The sequence below is a fragment of the Ictidomys tridecemlineatus genome, chromosome 5, assembly GCF_052094955.1.
Source record: "Ictidomys tridecemlineatus isolate mIctTri1 chromosome 5, mIctTri1.hap1, whole genome shotgun sequence".
NCBI lineage: Eukaryota > Metazoa > Chordata > Mammalia > Rodentia > Sciuridae > Ictidomys > Ictidomys tridecemlineatus.
In genome coordinates this window covers 157,559,888-157,580,871 of record NC_135481.1, presented here as the reverse complement: position 1 = coordinate 157,580,871, position 20,984 = coordinate 157,559,888, and the positions used below count along the sequence as shown (strand labels likewise).

Here is a 20,984-nt window from a genome sequence, read left to right as displayed (position 1 = left end):
GAGAGAGAGAGAGAGAAACAAGAGAAGGGAAGGGGTTGGGGTCCCAATATCTCCTTCAAGGACATGCCCCCATAACAAACTTCTTTCCACTGGGCTCCACCTCCTAAAGGTTCTACCAACTCCCAATAGTGCCACAGACTGGGGACCACGTCTTTCACTCATAGACCTTGGGGAACATTCAAGATCCAAACTATAACAAGAAGAAAGCAAGAAGTGTGATTTTTCTTGTAGAGTTGCATTAACTCAGCCACCACCATATGCCACAATCCAATGACCCTGCCACCTGGTCTGTCTTTTGTCCCTCTCTTGTCTCATGAGCTACTTCCTTCTTGGGTACTGTTTTCATGTTCTGCAGTTTTAACCCCTCCTTTGCATAGACCTTGATTCTCTTGCCTGGTCTCCTCCAGAATACTCTCCTGACTACTTCCAACCCTGGCTGAAGCACACTTCCCCTGGGCTGTGCCTGTACCAAGCAGATGGACATGGCCAGCAAACCAAGTTCCAGGGTTCAGGTTCAAGGGGTTCTACCATTTCCTGGTCCATCTGCTCTCCTCTTCAGATCAGTCTTTGAGAAACTTGGTTTTAAAGGTGCATTTATATAAGTAGAGAAAAAGAATTAGGAACTAATACAACCCTAGCTTCATAATGGTGTTTTGGTCAACAAGGATCTCATATATCACAGGGGTCCCATAAGATCGTATCACCTAATGATATCATAGCCTTCTTAGCTTGTGTCAGTGCACTCTGGGGTGTTTGCACAACAAAATCATCCCATGATAGCATGCTCAGAACATATCCCTACAACATATCTCCCTTGTTACACTCCATATGACAATACTTGCCCCTCCTTTCCTTTCTCCTCTCTTTGATCCTATGTTATTTCATTTAATTAAAATATTCTGAAGGCAGCCTTCTAAGTTGATTTCACAATCCACTAATGAGTTATGATTATTCCACTCTGATTCTTCCTTGCTTAAACCTTCCGCATCCTCCTTCCCTCCTTGTTATGATTTCACCGAGAAACTAGAGCTAATCAGAGGAACTTCCACCCTTCCCACCCTATGCGATTCTCAAACTTGCATCTGCCTCTCTTTCTCTGCCTCCACGTGCTCTGCTTCCCTTTCTCTTTCAGTGGATGGACATTTTTGCTCCTCTCTTGGGTTCATCTTTTGCTTTTGCAGTAGATCCTGGCTTCTTTCCTATACTCAAGGACTTTACTGTAGCTGTTGTGACTCTCTCTACTGGATCATTTCCATTTAGGCACAATTATACTAAAACTCTGCCCATCTTAAAGAAACTTCTCTTGACCCCTCATCTGCCTCCAGCCCCAACTTCTACTTTCTCTACTTCATTTTCCTACAGAATCCTTGGCAGGAGTTTCCATGCTCCGTCTCCAAGCCCTTCCTCCCATTCTTTCTGAGCTCTTTTCTAGTCAGGATGCTGTACCCAGAACAGATCTGTCAAGGTCACCAGTGACTTCTCTGCTACCAGACCCAATGGTCAGTGTTTGAGTCCCATCTCATTTAATTCTCTAGCAGTATCTGATGTTGAACCTTCTGAACACAGCTCCCTGTGTGACTTCATGCCATGAAGCTGGGAACATGCAGATCTCATGTTACATGTTGCATGAGACATAAGCTTCATCTGACAAATGCTTAAGGATCCCAAGTAATAATCATAGTAGGTAAGGGTACTGAGTGCTCCCCATATGCCAGACTCTCTGCCCTGGGCTTCACATATGAGGCCTCATTTTAAAATGCTAACAAGCCTGTTAGGTGCTTCATGTGTCCTCGTGGTACTCATGAAATAGTTGTATTTTCCCTTTTTGTTCAGATTGTAGAAACTGAGACACAGAGAGGTAAAGTAACTTTCTTACTTAATAAAGAAACCACAGTTCATATCAGATCTGTCAAAACCAGCTACACTCAGGAACTTCTCTGTCTCCATAATTTTCCCACATAGAAAATAGGGAATATCCATTTTCTCGGGCTACAGAACAAAAACCACAGACTGGGCAGCTTAAAAGAAAAATTTATTGTCTGACAGGAGACCAGAAATTTGAGATCAAGATGTTGGCAGGGGTCATGCTTTCTCTGAAGATGCTAAGGATGGCTCATTCCAGGCCTCTCTCCTAGCTTCGGGTAGCCTCCAGCATTCTTTATCTTGCAACTGATTCAATCTAACCCTCAGTGTTCACATGACATTCTCCCTGTGTATGGACCTTTTATCATTTTCCTTCTGCCCATGTCTGTGTCCAAATTCCCCTTTGATATTGGATTAAAGCCGACCCCCCCCCCCATCTTATTTTAACTTGGCTAAATCTTCATAGACTCTGCTTCCAATAAGGTCACACACTGGAGGTTAGAACTTCAACATAACCTTTTTGGAAGGGTACAATTCAACTCATAAACAAGTGTAAATTGAGAGAGACATCAGATATCCAGAAAGTGCAACCAGTTCACAAAATCAGAAGACAGGCATTCTCAGTGAGAAGCAGTTACTCCATGGTCAAAATGCCCGACGTGAATTGCCTGTGTCCTGCCTTGAGCAGCCAGGTGAGTGGGGTGCAGGGGGTGCTCTGGCAACCTTCTCTGGAATGTGTACAAATAAAGAACGGGAGCTGAAGGCTTCCTTGGACAAGTGGAGTGAGTGATTCTTGACCATGGATTTGGGGACTTGTTTGTCCATTAAATCCATGTCACTGGTTTCCATGATCTGGTTTTTTTAAAAATATAAACTGTATTGGTAGATTAACATTATACCCACGAATGTGACTCATTGTTACATATTTGTACGAGCACACAATGTAACAATATAATTTGGTCAGTTTCATTCCTCCTGACTTCCGCTTTCCCTCTCCTCTTCCTACTCATTGGTTCCCCTCCATTCCTCCACTGGTGTCCCTTTTATTTCACAATCTTCCTTTAGTGTCATTGTTAGGTGCCAGGCACATGTCTCTTGAGATGTAATCACTTAATTCACTTTAACTCCTTCCTGCTGGCTTCAGTTCACTAGATGCCAAATTACTGTATTTGGGAGGTAAGTAGTAGAATCTCAAAATTCCTGGTAATAGAGTGATTCTGATCACAATCACTCTACTATCATGGATTATGACAAAGAAAGAAAATAAAAACAATTCAGTACCGATTCATAATTATTATAAAATACTATGATGGGGGCTGGGGATGTGGCTCAAGCGGTAGCGCGCTCACCTGGCATGCGTGCGGCCCGGGTTCGATCCTCAGCACCACATACCAACAAAGATGTTGTGTCCGCCGAGAACTAAAAAATAAATATTAAAAAATTCTCTCTCTCTCTCTCTCTCTCTCTCTCTCTCTCTCTCTCTCTCTCTCTCTCTCTCCCCTCTCTCACTCTCTCTTAAAAATAAATAAATAAATAAAATACTATGATGGTATGATTTAAATAAAATGAATCATTTTAACTTCTGTAAAATTCACTACCGTGCCCTTGATTGGCACCTGACCAGCTATAGTTGCTCTGACTTTGTAGGTTCCTTTATTCTAACTCTGAGGTTCTGTCCCAAGGAGCAATTGCTCTCAAGGGCTGTCAATTGGCTCCCACAGGCAGGACTTACAGGCCTTTGTCTCCAAAAAATTGATAAAGAAAGAGTTCAGGTATCTAAACTCAGCTTACATAGGGCATCAACAATGACTTAAATATCAATTTTTGTCCCTTCCTACCACCGAGTAGCCAAGCACAAGTTTCCTGAAGCAGGTGAGAGAAGAGATTCTTGGGATTACTTTAGAGGACAGGATGATGGAATTACGTAAAGAGCTCAACACAACCAAACTCTGATTTCTGTTTCCAAAGAAAGTCAGATAGGAATGTGGACTGGGCACATTGTATTTTTCTCAGAGCAGCATGTGATAAAAGTGATGTTTTTGCAAATAGAGAAGAAGTGGAGAAAAGACCAAGAGTCAAAGATTGCAGTCAATGCAAGAGGCATATTTGCCATTAGGAAAAGCTATGATTCTCCCTTATCTTCTACCATTGTGGCATGTGATGGAGTTGAACATATCTATAAAAATCATCCATATTCAAGAAAAATGAAAGAAGGGACTGGGACCCATGCATGCACTGTAGAGTACTAGTTCTTAGTTCAGCTCCGTTGAATGGTAGGGACTTCCTGAGTATCCAAGACCATTGCTCTACTGCAAGCCATTGTTCTCTGTGGGGATGATGATACAATAGGATTTTGTGTTATAAGAGATCCCCCTGCCTGCTGATTACAGATAGGATTTCAGTGGAGCAAGAATGACATCAGGGAGACCAGATAAGAACAGAATGTGGTTGTGCAGAGAGTAGTGCTGGACTACAGGGAAAAATTAGGGACAGAATTTGGAGAATGATCCAGCAAAACTGTGATGAATTGGATGCGAGGAGCATGCAAGAGAGACAGAAAGAGAAAGAGAGCGAGTTCAGGGCCAAGAATGGTGCTGGACTTCTCCTGACCACCAGCACCAGAGGAGGAACTAACTGTTAAGGAAATTGTAAATGTGGGAGAAGAAGAAGTCTTGACAATGAAGAGTTTTACATCTGATAGGTGTAAAATTTGACAAATCTATGAGAACCCAAATGGAGGTGTCAAGAGGAGTTAGTTCCAAGAATCCAGAGCTTGAATGAGAGCTTTGGGCTACAAAAAGAATGGAACCATCTAAGAAAAGGGTATGCTGAATAAGGTTTCTGAAATTCCCAACATTGCCATTCAAGTGTTTATTTCCCTTAGCTTCCTGCTTTGAAGTGGTATTTAAGATGTTAGCATTTGGTTCCCATTAACACCAGAGTCTAGTGGAGGTATTACTGCCTTCTAATTTGGGGCTGAACACATCATTTGATTTCAGCAAAAGACCAGAGATGGAGTCCTGAGGACTAAGATCACAAATGGTCATCATGAGAATCAATATTTAGTGAGCACTCTGGCTGGGGATGTGGCTCAAGTGGTAGCGCGCTCGCCAGGCATGCGTGCGGCCCAGGTTCGATCCTCACAGCACCACATACAAACAAAGATGTTGTGTCCGCCAAAAACTTAAAAAAAATAAAAAATAAATATTAAAATTCTCTCTCTCTCTCTCTCTAAAAAAAACATATTTAGTGAGCACACAGATGTGTGTGTGTGTGTGTGTGTGTGTGTGTGTATGTGTGTGACTTCTAGGCTGGGCATAGTTCATCCCCTGTCATTAAATATTTATTCCCATATTGAGGATGGAAACTCTTATACCCATTCTACTCTGGGAAAACAGAGGCTTAGAGAACATAGGTAACTTTCTCAAGGTCATGTTAATCAGTTGGGCCCTCCTGTACCCGTGGCAGAGCTCAAACACCAAAGCGACCCTTTCAGTCCTCTGGAAGTCAGATCTAAGGAACACATGCATTCATGATCCTCCATCATCATGCTGAGTGTGGGACTCTCTATTCAAAAACTGCATCCTTTAAGAGGTACCCAAATCTCCAGTTCTGGTCCAGGAGAAGCTGTGGAGAAATGCCTAGGAAGTTTGATTTTATAGTTTCCCTCTGAAATAGAAATGCTAATAACAAATATTTGTTATATTTGACTTCAATCCTCTGCATGCCCTCAAGTCTACCATTAACTTCTTTTCAGTGACAGTGATTTCCCCTTAATCATGATCTCCCCAGTTTTAGTTACCTGCAGGCTGAAAATATTAAGTGGAAAATTCCAGAAATAAACAAACCTTAAGTTTTAAATTCTACACCATTCTGAGAAGCATGATGAAATGTCACTCTGCCCATCCTGCTGGGAACATGAATTATTCCTTCACCCAGTGTATCCATATATTCACTATCCATTGCTTAATCATTTAGTAGTCTTCTTGGTTATCAGATTAACTGTAGCCTTATCAGTATATTGCTACAATTATTCTATTCTATTATTATTGTCATGAATCTCTTACTATGCCTAATATGTAAATTAAACTTTATCATAGATATTATGTATAGGGAAGAAAGTTTCCCTCTACTTTCCCTGTAGTTCTATGAGGGTTCTTTAGCTAATCTAGGAACCCCAATTACTACAAGAGCTGATTAACAAGAGAAAAGCACAAATGTGTTATTAAATGTACATGTTCGTGGGGACCTTCACCAGGGAATGAAGTCCAAAGAAATGATCAAAGCAGGATACTTTTCTAAGTTTTAAACAAAGAACAATAAATCTGGATTAGGGTGGTAGAGTCTAGGGATGTCACTAAGAGATATATGGTCAGGGAGTGTGGAAGCTCAGGGAAGATAAGAGTTAGTTCAGAGTTTGTTTATTCAGGTTTATTGCAGCCCAATTGCCAGTCTCTAGTGAGCAAAACCATTTTCTAGCCTTGGTATGAGAAGAACATCCCTCCTCAAAGAATCTTTATGGCTTCCTGGCTATAAGAAAGCAGTAGAAATGGCCCTTTCTGAAGTTAGGTTGTTATAGTTCTGATCTGGAATGTCCCCCAAAGGCTCATGTCTTGAAGGCTTGTTCCCCAGTTGGTGGCACTACCAGGAGGTGATAGAACTTTAGGAGGTGGGGCCTTGGTGGACGAGGTGAGTCACTGGGGGTGTGCTTCCCATCTCCTGTGAGACAAGCACCATTTATTGACTCACCCCTCTGCCATGATGTTCTGCCTTACCACAGACCCAGAAACAATGGAGCCAACTGACATTGAACCAGAAAACTCTGAAACCATGAGCCAAAATAAATCTTTCCTCCTTTAAGTTTATTTTCTCTGGTATTTTGTCACAGTGGTAAAAAAACGAACACAGGGTAAAAAACTAACACATGGTTCCTCAAGTGATTTCAGCCTCAAACATTCAATAACTTCAGTACAGCCTATATTGACATGGCACACGCTCAACTCCTTCATGTGTATAGGGAAAAAATCATAGCTTGTATAGGATTTAGTAATGCCCATAGTTACAGATGTCCACTAGTGGGGTCTTGGAACATACACAAGTTGATTAAAAAGAAATAAGGGAGGGAGGTGTAGAGCCTTAGGTGCGGGTCCGTGTAAGAGGGAACACTTTTTATCCAGGCATCTCTAACCATCATTAGTGGCAGAGTGTTTTTGGTTTTAAATGCTGAAACTTTAAAAGGGCTGTGTGATCAGGGACCAAGGGAACAGGGGGAGTGCTGTGGTTCTGGTCAACTAGTTGCTCGGCTACCTTGTCATGGGGGGTAGAGATGCGGAATCAACACACAGACTCCGGAAGCTGGTGAGAGAACTGGCTGGAGACCCACCTCAGGTCATTGTCCAGTAGCTCAGTTTATTTTTGGAATGTACACAATTGTTATAGGGTTCGAGTGGAGCATGCCCATCAATCATACACAAGCAAGATAGTATCCATCAGCCAATCATCTTCTGCCTAATGCAACCACCTATGAGGATGCTCTAAATAGTGCTATCATCAGGAAGGGTCTTTGTCCCTAGGGGAGGGGGTTTCTAAGTTAGAAGTTCCATGTCGAAGCTCCTGGCTCTCAGTTTCCTGGCCCCGCAGCTTGGTAATGCTAACCAGAAGTGCTAAGGATGAGGTTTCACTAACAGCTTGCTAGAGCAGAGCACCCCATCCTGCAGGCGTTCCTATCAGGCCTGAACGAGTGTAGATTCTTCAGCACTCCGTGCTGCTCATAGCTGCTAGCTGCTAGCTGTAAACTGAACGTTATTCCAACAGGGGAGGACAGAGGTGAAGCTCTTAGAAATATCTGGAAGGAGGCTCCAAGCCCCAGGAATAGATTACCCTCCACATCCACCAGGTCCCTCCTGCCTCCTGCTCACAACTGGCTGGCTGCTGCAGATGGGAGCAAGTCTCACCTGTGGGGAGCCAGAGCCAGCTGAGTTCCCGGCCTCACTCACAGAGCAAAATAGTGTTTTAGGATCTCAGCTCTGCATTCTTCACACATTTTACCAGGAGAGTAAAATCCCACGCTTCATTGGCTAGTATAAAACTGCACCACAGGGATTTAACAGGCTTTTAACAATTGTTGATTGGATCTGACCTCTCCATAGCCTTACGGCTCCTAGAAATGGCCATTTAAAACTAAATCTTCAAGTAAATTAGGCTTTCCTCCCAGCAGAAATAGCCACCATTATTTCCTTCTAACTTTATATTAGTTTCTGGCTGAGAACTGATCTTCCTTGTGATATATGGGAGATTTCCTATTCATATGAAATCTTTAATTTCTTGAGTGTCATTTTCATTGTACATGAATTTGAAAAAATACTGTGAATAATCAAAATGTACAAGTAGAGCAAAGGCTCTCTTTGTGGAATTCCCAGTTTGTTTGTTTTTTTAGAAAAAAAAATTCATTCTTTATAGTCAGATTTTACTGTTAGGAGCAAATGGAATATTAATTGACTTTTGCGAGGCTTTGGGCATGTGATTACAATTAGCACCTGCCATTATCCACAGTCTTCCTGGTGTGTATTTCCAAAAACTAAAGACATTTTTCAAAGGGAAAAATAATGCTGCAGAAGCTATTTTGCAATTGTGGGTGGGGGGTGTGGGTGGAGCATGCCTTTGTTTGGAATCTACCTGAATATATTTTCGTTTCTTTGGGAAGGAAAAATAAAAGTCTCCTGATAAAGGAGTGGTAACATTAGAAATGTGAAGGGTTGGCCCTGGGTATTTGTAAATTACCTGTATGCACCTGCTTCCCTTCCAGGTGCTAGAAAAGAGGCAGAATGTTCAGTGTTGAAACAAGATGGCAAATTAAATTTGCCTGAGCACTGACTGGACCAAGAACCGGAAATAACAAAAATACTCCCAGAATCATGGAATCATATCTGCTGATTTTACAAAAGGGGACACAAATCTTAGAAAAGTCCAATAATGTGCCCAAGTTCTTATGCCTCGGCTACCTTTAACATTTGGAGGCTGTTTGCTGTGTGCTGAGTATTATGGTGGGAACTCTTACCTGCTTTACTTCCTTGAGGGTCCCCACGCAGTTTTGAAAGGTAAGTACTTAATCCACAATTTCCATATGGCTAAATAGGGATTCCAAGAAGTTAAGCAAACTCATCTTAAGTCATAGGCTTAGTAAATGGTGCCGGAGCCAGGATGTAGAATCAGGAGTGGCTGATTATAAATAAAGTTCAGCATGGGCTGTCCATGACACATCTGAAACACAAGCTGCTATTTAACTCAGGGAAGAAACTAGGCAGAGAAAACCCTGAGCCCCTTTTAAGTCAAGAATTGAGGGATTTCCTACCTCCCGCAGACAGTGCATGGCATGGATAGGTTCCCTAAAGTAGTGAGCTGGGAACATTGGGAGGAAAAAGAACTGGAAAACTTCTGGGACCTCAGAGGGCACCTTGGGGGTGCAACTTAGGATTCTGAGGCCCAGAGAATCACATACCATGTGGGATTACATTCTGGTACTCCTGGCTTTTCTACAGCTCTGGGGGTCCAACTTTGACTTTTTGTCATAGCCAAAAACCAGCAGAGAAGAATGTGGAACTTGATACAGAGTAGAGTTTGGACTGAGAACACTGCCATGTCAAAAGGCAAAATCTCCATCTGGAAATTATAAGTGACTTAAAACAGAAAATAGCACCATGTGGCCAATCCAGTGAGAATACTAGTAGTGTCTGGTGTTGTGAGGATGCATCATCTTGGATCATCACAAAGGAGACCTAGTGGTATTCTTTGCAACTCTCGATCAAGCCCAGATAAGTATCTGGTGAGATGATGAGAAGGTATCTGACTTTTGGCTCAATCCTCACCTCAGTCCAGCCAGGTCTACACATTGAGACCTGGCAAAGAGCAGATAAGAATAACCTTCATAATCATTAACACTAGTCCTGGATACTTATTCTGTTCTCCCATGGAGAAGGTGCTCTTTTCCAAGCCAGGCTCTGAGCAGAGCGTGCCACCTGCATTATCACATCTCACTTTGACAGCACAGTCCTGATGATTATCCACAGTTCATGGGTCAGTGGAACTGAACCTCACATGGGTATAACTAACTAGCTTAAGATCCCAAGATGGGACAGTTTGGAAGCTGGAATTTGAATAAGGAATTTGATTACTAAGTTATTGAGGCTGGCCTTGAACTTGGGCTTCTCCTGCCTCAGCCTCCTGAGTTTCTGGGTTGTTCATATTTTAGCCAAGCAGAAAGCCTCAGATAAGCATTAGATCCAATATAAGTACTTTTTCATACTCAGGACACTGAGATTTTCTAAAATTGAGACCTCTGGAGATTATACTGTCTCGCCATCCCCTGACTTTCAACAGTATCACAGTCATTGCTTTCAGAGCTCAAGTCAATGTGATTTATTGGTGCCAGAATATTTGGTGTCTTTACAGAAAGAATACATCAAATCTTAAGTTTGTCCAAGCATGCCCCAACAGCCTATTTCTGGAGGCCATAAAGAAGTGATGTTATGGCTTTTGTAATTGTTGGGTCACTTTCCTTTCTGCGGGTTATCTCATTGGCTGATAATAGTTTTTATTTCTGATTATAAAGATAACAGCCACCCATTGTGCATAATTTGGGCAACTTGGAAAAATGCAAAGTTGAAAATATGAAACACCATATGAATCGATGCCTCATTGATTCAACTCTTGGGCCAAAGTATAATGTAATTCAGAGCCTGAGTTGTTAATGTAAAAGATATAGCTTGAGAAATTTCATTCATCACACAGGCAGCTGTAATTTTAAGTCTGCATATGCCTAGAATTCTGCTAAAAAGAAATCCTTAAAATAGATGGAAGCAACTATAATCCAGGGTTGTCTGCAGAGACAGCTTCCTATAATGGTCAGAATTGATAAGTTTTTGAAAAGGCAGTGCCTCCTTCAAAGTCCAGGCTCAAAGGGAGAGGGTTTTTCATTCCATGATAGGTCACATTTCCTCCCATCCTGAGATCTGGGTACAATAATTTTTCTTTTTTTAATATTAGTTCTAAGTGGACACAATACCTTTATTTTATTTTTATGTGGTGCTGAGGATCGAACCCATGCCTCATGCATGCTAGGCGAGCATTCTACCACTGAGCCACAACCCCAGCCCCCCCCCCCCATAAGCTTTTCTTAAAGCAGAGTGAATCAGGAATGTCACCACAAGATCTCCCAGCAGCCAGTGCAGTATAGTGAAAGTGTGTGGTGTCTGATGCTGAAACAAAAGTCCAGATGGAGAGTTAATACAGTGTGGCATGTGTGCCAGAGATGGCGGCCTGTGCTCCAACCCTGGGGACTCCGAGTACTGGAGTAGATTTCTGAGCAAACTAATTAACCTCTCTGGGCCTCATTTTCTTCATATGAAAAAAAAAAAGAGATAAGAACAGCACCTGCCTTAAAGAAGAGGAATAAAAAAAAGTTATGCACGTGTAATACGTAAATTTGGTACATGGAGTGTACCCATCATTTGTTGTAGAGAATTTTTACATGCCATATGGACAAAAATAGAAGTCTTAAATGGGGAGGCAAGGCCTTTGTTCATTTTACTTCAAAATTCATAGTAATAGAGAGACGAAAGGTGGCTGCAGTCCGGCCAGATGGTTATATGTATAGAAGAGGTCAGCAAATAAACCCCAAACTGTCAGGGATGTAACGCATGAGTTTTTGTGTAGATGATGATATAGGTGGAGAAGTTCTTCCAGGTAGTGAGTCAGGGACCCAGGTTGCTTCCTGAGTTTTATCTTGCAGGATGTTACCTGGAATTAACCTCATCTGGCCAGAGGGGTAGAGGGTGCAGGGCCTGATACGGCTATGCAACTCCTGTCAGTCATAAGTTGCATATGTTAATGGCCCATCGGGGTCGAATCTCAGCACTTCAGTTCTCCTTTGGGAAAAACCCACTCCATAAACCAGAGAAAACCTCAGGCAAAATGATGTCAGCACTGGCAATGTGGAATCTGGCCACTTGGTGCAGGAGAAATGTGGCTAACACCTGCAGGATCTACTGTAGAGCTGTGGCCCAGGTTAAAACAGTGAGAAGCTGGATTGTGAGTCTGTACAGGCTGGCATGTGGCACAGGTGAGCTCTGCTCAAAATATGTGAATTGTCCTGTTACCCTAAAGCAGCTTGAAAATCAGATGTGATTTTTCTAATAACTTCTGTGAACTGGTATTTACTTCAGGACAGTAGATGCTGTCAAGGGGTGCTGCTGCAGTCAATGTGGAAGGTTTTTCTATTTTGGTGATGTCTGATGAGATTTAAAAATGTTAGCTTTATAGTCAGAAAAGAATTTAAACAGTTGTGAACATGTGTTAGTTATCATAAAGAAACCTTGGTTTAAAAGTTATGGTGTGTGTGTGTGTGTGTGTGTGCGCGCGCGCGCATGTGTATCATTATACAGCTGACCTTCAGTATTAGTGGATTACATATCTGTGGATTAAACCAACCTCATATGGAAAGTATTGAGAAAAAATTCATCTGTACTGAATCTCTACAGACTTCTTTTTCTTATCATTATTAACTAAAAAATACAGTATAACAAGTGTAATACCTGATACACACACACAAAACATACTCCTACCAGGTTTGTATGTATGTATGTATGTGTATATTATATTTATAAATATATATGGTATATTTTTATATATAAATACTCATAACAAGTATTATAAGTAATTTAGAGATGATTTAAATGTACTAGAGGTTGTCCATAGGTCATATGTAAATACTGTGCCCCTTTATATAAGGGATTTAAGCATCCTCAGATTCTGCTTTCCTTGGGGATCTTCAAACTAAGTCCTCCAGGATACTGAGGGGGTAACTGGACTAAGAAATGCCTGTGGAGGTAAGATGAGTATTTTAAAGCACAGTAAATGGCACTGTTATTTAAACACATAAAACATTATTTGCAGTGGAGTAATGGTGGTTGCCTAGATACAAACCTCTTCTCATAATGTGAAAAAACAATCACCCTAATCAAGAAATAAAGCAAATCAAATAATCATTTACACATGCCTTCAGAATTACTAAAGACAGAATTCTACAAATTTCAAATTGCCTGTATCAAGATAGGCACCCAGATCTAGCCAGGCAGATCTAGCCTTGAGAGCCCACCCCTCTCAGGGGCATTGGGTGCAGACCACGGAGGACAAGTGAAGGACAGAGGGTACAGAGCCTGGGGTGATGCAGCCCAGACACTGCCCTTGGAAAGTCAAACCCCATCCTGAATGGTCAGGAAAGGTGAAACCCCGGAAAAGATGGGAGAACTTAAGAAAGGTACTGTAGCTTGGAGACTCGATGATGTCTAGAAAGAATACAAAGTGAGTAAAAACAGAGTCCTGCAGAGGTCAAAGAGAATCACAAAACCACAAGACACACCCCTCTCCAAGACAAAGCACTAAACAATGAAATGACACTTCACTATTTCAACAGTAGAGGGCGCGTTTGAATCAGGAAAACTAGCCAGTCACTCACATGCTGTCCCTTGTCTACATCAACTAGAGCTGGTCCAGAAAAGAACTGTAAAAGGAGCAGAAAGCAGCAGAGATCACGCAGCAAAGCCACAAGCTGAAGAAAACAGCATTTGAAAATCAAAGACTTCAGACAATAAGTTCTCACTCTCTCCTACTGCCCCCACACAAATACCCCTCAAATGGAAGAAAACACTAATATTTCAAGTATTTTCATATATATAATATATATGTGCTTATGAATCAAAGTTATTATACATATGTAATATGAAAAAAAGAGATAAGAATGAATGTGTGTGTGTGTATATATATATATATATATATATGATTCATAAATTCAAAATATCAGAACTAAAGTAGAAATAACTTAAGAAGATGTGAAATGAGAATTGATTAAACTCAGGAGAGGAAATGAAGAAATCCTATTTTTGAATTCTTAAATTGTCAATGGGACCATGCTGCCAGTGGAAGCAGACTGACCAATCACCCAGCATCTCTCGTTTTTTTGCCTTTTCCCATCCATAGGTCTTTCTGCACTGCAGTCCCAGGCAATCATTTCTTGCATAAAAGTATAATGACTTTTCCCATGGGAAATGTTTGGTAAAGCCAATCTTGGCTATAGTGTTTATTTTCCAAGTTCTCTATTAAATAAGTGAAACTGCAGCAAACACCCAAATACTTTCCCAGGGCAAATCAAGTAATACTTGTTGAATAGACTAAACTTTACAAGGAGAGTTTCATTCTCTTTCGTAATAAATATGTCAAGGTTTCAGAGTTGAACTTATCAAAATTGGTTCCAAACTATAATAAATGACCAACCATAATCAGTCATGCCGTATTTTACAGCTGAAGAAGTAATTTCCATACATTATATTCATTGTTTTTTTTTTCTTTTTATTGGTTGTTCACAACATTACAAAGCTCTTGACATATTTCATACATTGGATTGTAGTGGGTTATGAACTCCCAATTTTACCCCAAATGCAGATTGCAGAATCACGTCGGTTACACATCCACAATTTTACATAATGCCCTATTAGTAACTGTTGTATTGTATTTGAGTCAAAGAACACATGTGATTGTGTCTCCCCCACCTCTGTATGATCAGGGCAGCCTGGTCATGATATGCTTGTTTTATATGCCTGAAGAATGAGAATGGCAGTGACATTTGCTGTCTACTATTACTCATTTTAGTCTGTGGTACAGATAGTATTTTTCTACAGATGGCCACAATAACATGACCTACTCATCCTATACTTTCTCTTAGCACCTCCCCAGCAAGAGATAGAGTCTACTCCTTTCCCCCTTGAATCTGGGAGGGTTTGTGTCTCATTTGTAACCAATAAGATGTGATAGAAATTATACTGCCTTAGGTCTGAGGATAAATTGGAAAGGAAAAGAAGGCAATATCCACTTTACTTTCTAGTAGATCTTACTGGAGCTCTGACCTGCATCCTATAAGAAAGGGAGACTGTTCGGAGGCCACCATGTTATGAGGAAGCCCAAACTAAACCATGCAAAGAGACCACATGACAAAGCCTTGAAACAACAGGATACAAGTTGGAGATGTCCTACCAGTCTCCAGCTGTTCCAGCTGTGCCTCCTCCCACCACCACTCTTTGTTCCAGTTCCAGCTACCATCTGGCTGTAACCACATTTGAGAACTGTCAGCTGGAACTACCCAGCCAAGCCTTTCCTGAATTCCAGCCCCTAAGAAAACCAAAATAATAATGAGATGATTATTGTTTTAAGCCACTGAGTCTTGTGGTCTTGTTATGCAGCAACAGATAACTAGGGTGAATGGATCCTCAAGGAATAAGAACTGTTCTAGAAAAGGAAGAGCAACTTGTCTAATATCTTTCAGTGATCATTTTTGTTTCATATAATTTTTGAAGAGGAAGCTATAGACCAGAAAGTGTATCTCTTGAGAAGAATCATGTTTCCCTCTAGATTTAGCTTATAAACTAATCTTTGCATTAAAGAGCAGTTGCATTTTTTTTAGATAATTTTTTTTTGTAGCTTCAAAGCTTTAAATATCTATTGCTTTTGGCAGAAATAAATGGAGGGTCAGGTTGCTAGAGAGAACTATTTACTTTGTCCTTGGATGGAATAAGTCTAAAAAGATGCAGGAAGAATTGTTCTGCTTTCAAGGGTTGCTGATAAAGCTCAGCATTAGGTAGCTCTCAGCTTGGCTTTATAGTTAGCAAACATGTCTAGCATTCTAGGCTGTAACAAAGAGAAGTGACTTCACTTAGAGGGCTAAAAGGAGAATATTTTATTTCTGGTGGGATATAGGTTAATGTGGAATTAGGGACAGCCTGGGTTTGAATCCTGCCTCCACTGTTCATTAATTTGTGACTACAGGCAGGTAAATTTATCACATCCTGCCTCAAATGCCATGCCTATTGTTATAAGTGTTATCACAAGGACTGAACGCAGTAATATACGTGAATGGCTTAATGCAATGTCAGGCATATAGTGTGTGCTCCATAAATGGTAACTACTGCTGTCATTATATTTTATCCAGATTTTAAGTTTGATATCCAGAGACCCAGATCTAGTGAAAGACTTAACAGTGCAGAGATTAAATGGCTTGTCACAAGTATACGTTGACTGTCTACTGTTGTATTACCCTATGTAGTACACAGGACCTACTGAGTTTGTCCAAGGTGATAGTCTTTCCAAAATAAGACAGTTCTTGATCAATGATGTAAGATACTCTCTTGATGAAATTATTCCACTCTTGATGAAATTATTCCAAATTATTATATGTCCGTTGTAAAACTTAATGCTTAAATTAAAAATACCTCAGCTGTCAACAAACTAGGATTAATTAATACTAGCCACCTTAATATAATAAAAGTTCTGAATATGGCTAAAAAAAATAAAAGTTTTGCGCTAGTCATATTTAATGGTGAAACTCTGAATGATTTTACTCTGACCAAACAAGCATGCACTCTCAACTTTTATCACCTATCACTTTTATTCAATCTTGTATTGATAGTTTTACCAAGGTACTAAGGCAAGGAAAAGAAAAGTTTCTGAACTTGTGATTATTCAGAAGTTAATATACTAGTAATAATTAGAAAAATTTTAAAAAGCATATGATTTTCAGTACCAGCAAAAAATGCCAAATAACTAGGAATAAATTTAACAATATATGTGTCAGAATGATACACTGAGAACTATAAAATATTGAGAAAAATTAAAGAAGACCTAAATAAATAGAAGGGTATATCATGTTCATGAACTGGAATACTCCATGTTTTAACCTATAAATTCATTGAATTTCTAATTAAAGTCCCAGCAGTTTATTTTCTGTATAAATTGACAAGTTGATCCCAAAATTTAGATGTGATTATATGTAAGAGAAATTGTAATAGTCAACACAATATTTAAAAACAACAAATCTGGAGTTCTTACATCACCAGTTATCAAGACTTGCTATAAAATTAACTAAGTAAAACTGGCAGCAGAGCAAGGATAGACAAATGGATCAATGGAACAGAAATGAGTATCCAGAGACAGATGTACAAGATATGCAGTCACTTGACTTACCTACGATCAGACTACACTGCAACTAAGTGGGGAGAGGAGAGTCTTTTTGACAGATGGTGGGAGGTCAGTCAGATATTCAATGAGACTTAAATCAACCTTCTAGAGAAGAATATAAGAGAGTATCTTCATGACCTTGGAGTATGCAAGGATTTTTAAAAACAGCTCTGTTCACTTAAGATCTATGCACCTTATCGTTTAAAATCGTTTTTTCCTAATGTGGCATTCTTGATTTTCTTCCTCGTCCTGTGCAGTGCTTTTATCTCCACGAGCTTCTTTCGTTTTGTACATGATTACTTCTGCAGTTCATTTGTTTTCTCTCAATACAGTGTGTCTCCTGGGCATCTTACCTACTTGACCTTTCACCTGCCCACTCTCTGTAGGTAGCTCTTCACCTCATATCTGTTGCTCCAATCTGCCTCCAACTATGGGGTCATGGGACTGACAGGGAGATCTGACTGTTGAGTAATTCTCATCATAATGTCTAGTCCTCTTTATAGCAACCCCCAGGGCTATTGTCCAGTTTGGGCTTTAATCTTCCATGAAGAATAAATTGCCCCTACTCTAAAGTGTGGCAATTTGCCTGCCTCCAATTTCTAACCATTGTTTCTATGTCTGCCTCTTACTGTGACTGATTGAGTCTAATTCCACCTTCACAGGACGGAGGGAGACGTTCGTGCTTTTCTTTTCCCCAACTCAATCATTCAAGGCTCCTTCCAATGTTTCCTTAGATAGAGTCACATATTTCATTTCTGTCCACCTATGGACTGTCCCCACTTTTATCATGTTCTTATCAAGTGTGGCACCTCTTATCAACTTAAGTGTGTTTGGGTTTCTCTAAACTATGACCTCCCTCCTCGTAGAAGTGTTGTTTTCTGGATATCGGGAGATGCATTTGTCTCTGGTGATTCTTTGACTTGTCTCTTGCATTTCCCAATCTGGAGCTCCCCTAGAACTTCAGACTCAACTTCTCCAAAAATGAAATAATCACATGGCCACTGACACCACAGTTCTCCCAGTCTTCATAAGACCAAGCAGGTCGGGTTGCTTGTTGTCCCACACAGAAAAGTTGATCACTTGCATTACTAAATAGGGGGAGCAGTTGTTACACCACTCCTCCTTTATTCTCTATTTGTGTATGTGGGCTTTGAGGAAGAGGAGTTTTCAAGTTGTATTCAACTTACCTAATAATATAATCATCATCCACCTGTGGACACCAGTTTTTCCTCCCAATTTCCTTATCTTCTGGGTGGCCATTTCTGACCCTCTTTCTATCTGCACCGGACGATGAAATGCAGTCTTCTCCCTCAGTGACTCTCATGCCTGCACCTTCTTTCTTCTTTTGTTCGAGGTTATAGTTTGCATCTCCATTGCCTGCTCTAAAGGGCCCTTTCCTCCGGCATCCTACTTCCTACTCAGAGATTCTCAGTGGTTCCTGAAGCTTGCATTGTAAATAGAAATCTTTTCTCCTTGTCCAGGCCTTTCCACCAAATCCCCCCTAATTAGGGTCAAGTGGGAGTCTAATGCTTATATCTTGGCACATCTACTTTGGGCTAAATAATTCTATCTAAACTAAAATGCTTTTGCCCACACTCCCCCAGCCATAAATGCACTCACCTTCCCCATCCCTGGCCGATGGCCCAAATCTAAAAGAAGACCTCATTTGTGCCCCTACAGTGTCCAGCTTAGACATTGAACAAAATCAACCAGTGTTTGTTAAGTTGAATGAACACATGAATTTCTTGTCCCATTTCATTAATTCATTTTAAAAAATTAGAAATGGTCAAAAAATTGCCATGGATACATACATATTCTTAGAATCATTTGCCATTTCTGAAGATTTGGAAGTTTCCAAAATAGCAAATGTATTTTTTTTTCAGAAAATGACTCAAAACATCTTGTGGTTTTTTATTTCATTTAATCTTATATATTTAAAAAGACCCCAAAGAATTTAATCTGAGTTTTGGTGCTGATGTTTAGATTGTTTAAGGTCCACAAAATTCTTAGCTTGATCTTTGAAAGAGCACATGCCAGAGTAAAAGATGATCCAGTCTTTCATAGGCACTACAATGTCCTTTACCAACCATTAGTTCTTCCTGGGGATGAGTGTTCCCAGAACTGTGAACAGGAGATCTTTGGGGTTGGGGAGAAGTATTAAGGTTCTCATGCTAACGCCAGCATCTTTATTCCACTTTCATTATGTCCGTTTCAGACAATGTCCATGTTTTAGAATTTCCCATAGTTATGACCTTAATTCTGTAATTTTTGAAAAGGAAATATGTACTTCCTTCTTTCCTTCCCCCATCCAGCTTCTTCTCCAGTAGTTTTTATGACTGGGAAGGCCAGTCAGGCAGGACCCCTGTTAGGACACAGCCAGAGCAGTGGACAAGCTCAGACTGACAGGGTGGGCTGAGAGAGAGAGAGGAGTTATTCCCTGTAGACAGAGATCTGCCCTGGGGAGGTCTTAAGAGGGGAAATTAGAACTCTGGCCGGCTTGGCTTTACTTTGTAGGTCCTACCTGTGAGGAATAGACTCAATTCTCATTTTTCCATAGCAAAACTTTACATGTTCAAAAGGGGTTCAGGCCTGGAGATATAGCTCAGTTGGTAGAGTGCTTGCCTGGCATGCACAAGGTCCTGGGTTCAATCCCCAGCATCCCCCAAAAAAGAGGTGTCTAGCGGTGGACATTATAATATGCTTTACATTAATCAAATATTAACTGAGGCCTCCAAATGTGATTTGCCCTGATGATTTAAACCAGAGCAGAATCCATCCCGGTCATCAGGGGAATCATGTGGGTGAAACAATGATAATGTTGTGTAACAAGTATGTACTGTGACAAAGATAGGTAAGCTGAGACCTATAAACAGGACAATGAGGATTCAAAGGAGAAAGGGGTCCATGGGATTAGGAAGTAGGAGCAGGAGCCATCAGAGGGCCAAATGGGGAGACCATGGCGACTGACAAACCAAAGGGAACCTGTGTTTTGCCAACTCGTGGCATTAAGCAGGTCTTGTCACCTCCTCCAGTTAGAGAATGAGGATACAGGCTCCCCACTTTCCAGGCTGCAGGGTGGTTCAAGGGAGAAAAGTGTAATCATTTCTTTACGCCAGCAATCGCTTGTTGTTTTTTAGATGGGCAGGATGTCAACAGCAGGTGGCAGCAGAGAGTAAGGTGTCATAAACTGGGTGGCTACTTTGCATGTGGTGTCTGTGTTCAGAATATAGCATTGTGTGCATGTGCGGGCGCGTGCATCCTGTGTGTCTCGGGCCTTTGTGCTGTGTGTATTCAGAAGATAACATTGTGTACATACATTCATAATTTGGCATTGTGTGTGTTCAGAATGTAGAAAATAGCCTAGGGCTGTGGTTGTGGCTTAGCAGTTGAGCGCTCTCCAAGCACGTGCAAGGCCCCGGATTCAATCTTCAGCACCACATAAAAATAAATAAATAAAATAAAGGTATTATGTCCAATTACAACTAAAAAAAGAAAGAAAGAAAGAAAATATTCCAACTTAGCCAAGGGATACTTGTGACCAGAAAGGCTTTGGGGACTATTATATAGAGCAGCACCATCCAATAGAAATACAAGGTAAGCCAGGAGCGGTGGCACATGCCTGTAATCCCCTCGGCTTGGGAGGCTGAGACAGGAGAATTGCAAGTTCAAAGCCAGCCTCAGCAATTGCGAGATGCTAAGCAACTCAGTGAGACCCTGTCTCTAAATAAAATACAAAATAGGGCTGGGGGTGTGGCTCAGTGGTTGAGTGCCCCTGAGTTCAATCCCTGGAACAATATATATATATATATATATATATATATATATATATATATGGCAACATATGCAGTATTTCAAATTATTTCAAAATGTGATTATATGAAAATTTGTATTGAAGTTATTTATGTTTTATTTTCATAAGTCTTTAAAACCTAGCATGTATTTTCTACTTAAAACACATGTCTGCTTGGGCTTGCCACCCTTCAAGTAATCAAAAGCACATATGGCTGGTGGCTTCTGTACTGGACAGCCAAGAATAGGTCTTAACTCTGAAAGAACAGCAG

General features: G+C 40.7%; 1 protein-coding gene and 1 non-coding gene across 9 annotated transcripts in view; both read left to right on the top strand.

Annotated features, from left to right (window-relative positions):
* Rin2 (Ras and Rab interactor 2) overlaps positions 1–20,984 on the top strand; it is a 219,266-nt gene that overhangs the window by 13,497 nt on the left and 184,785 nt on the right. The gene's annotated exons all lie outside the window — the stretch shown is intronic.
* Trnaa-ggc (transfer RNA alanine (anticodon GGC)) lies at positions 19,515–19,587 on the top strand. The gene has a single exon. It is a non-coding gene; the product is annotated as a tRNA-Ala (tRNA).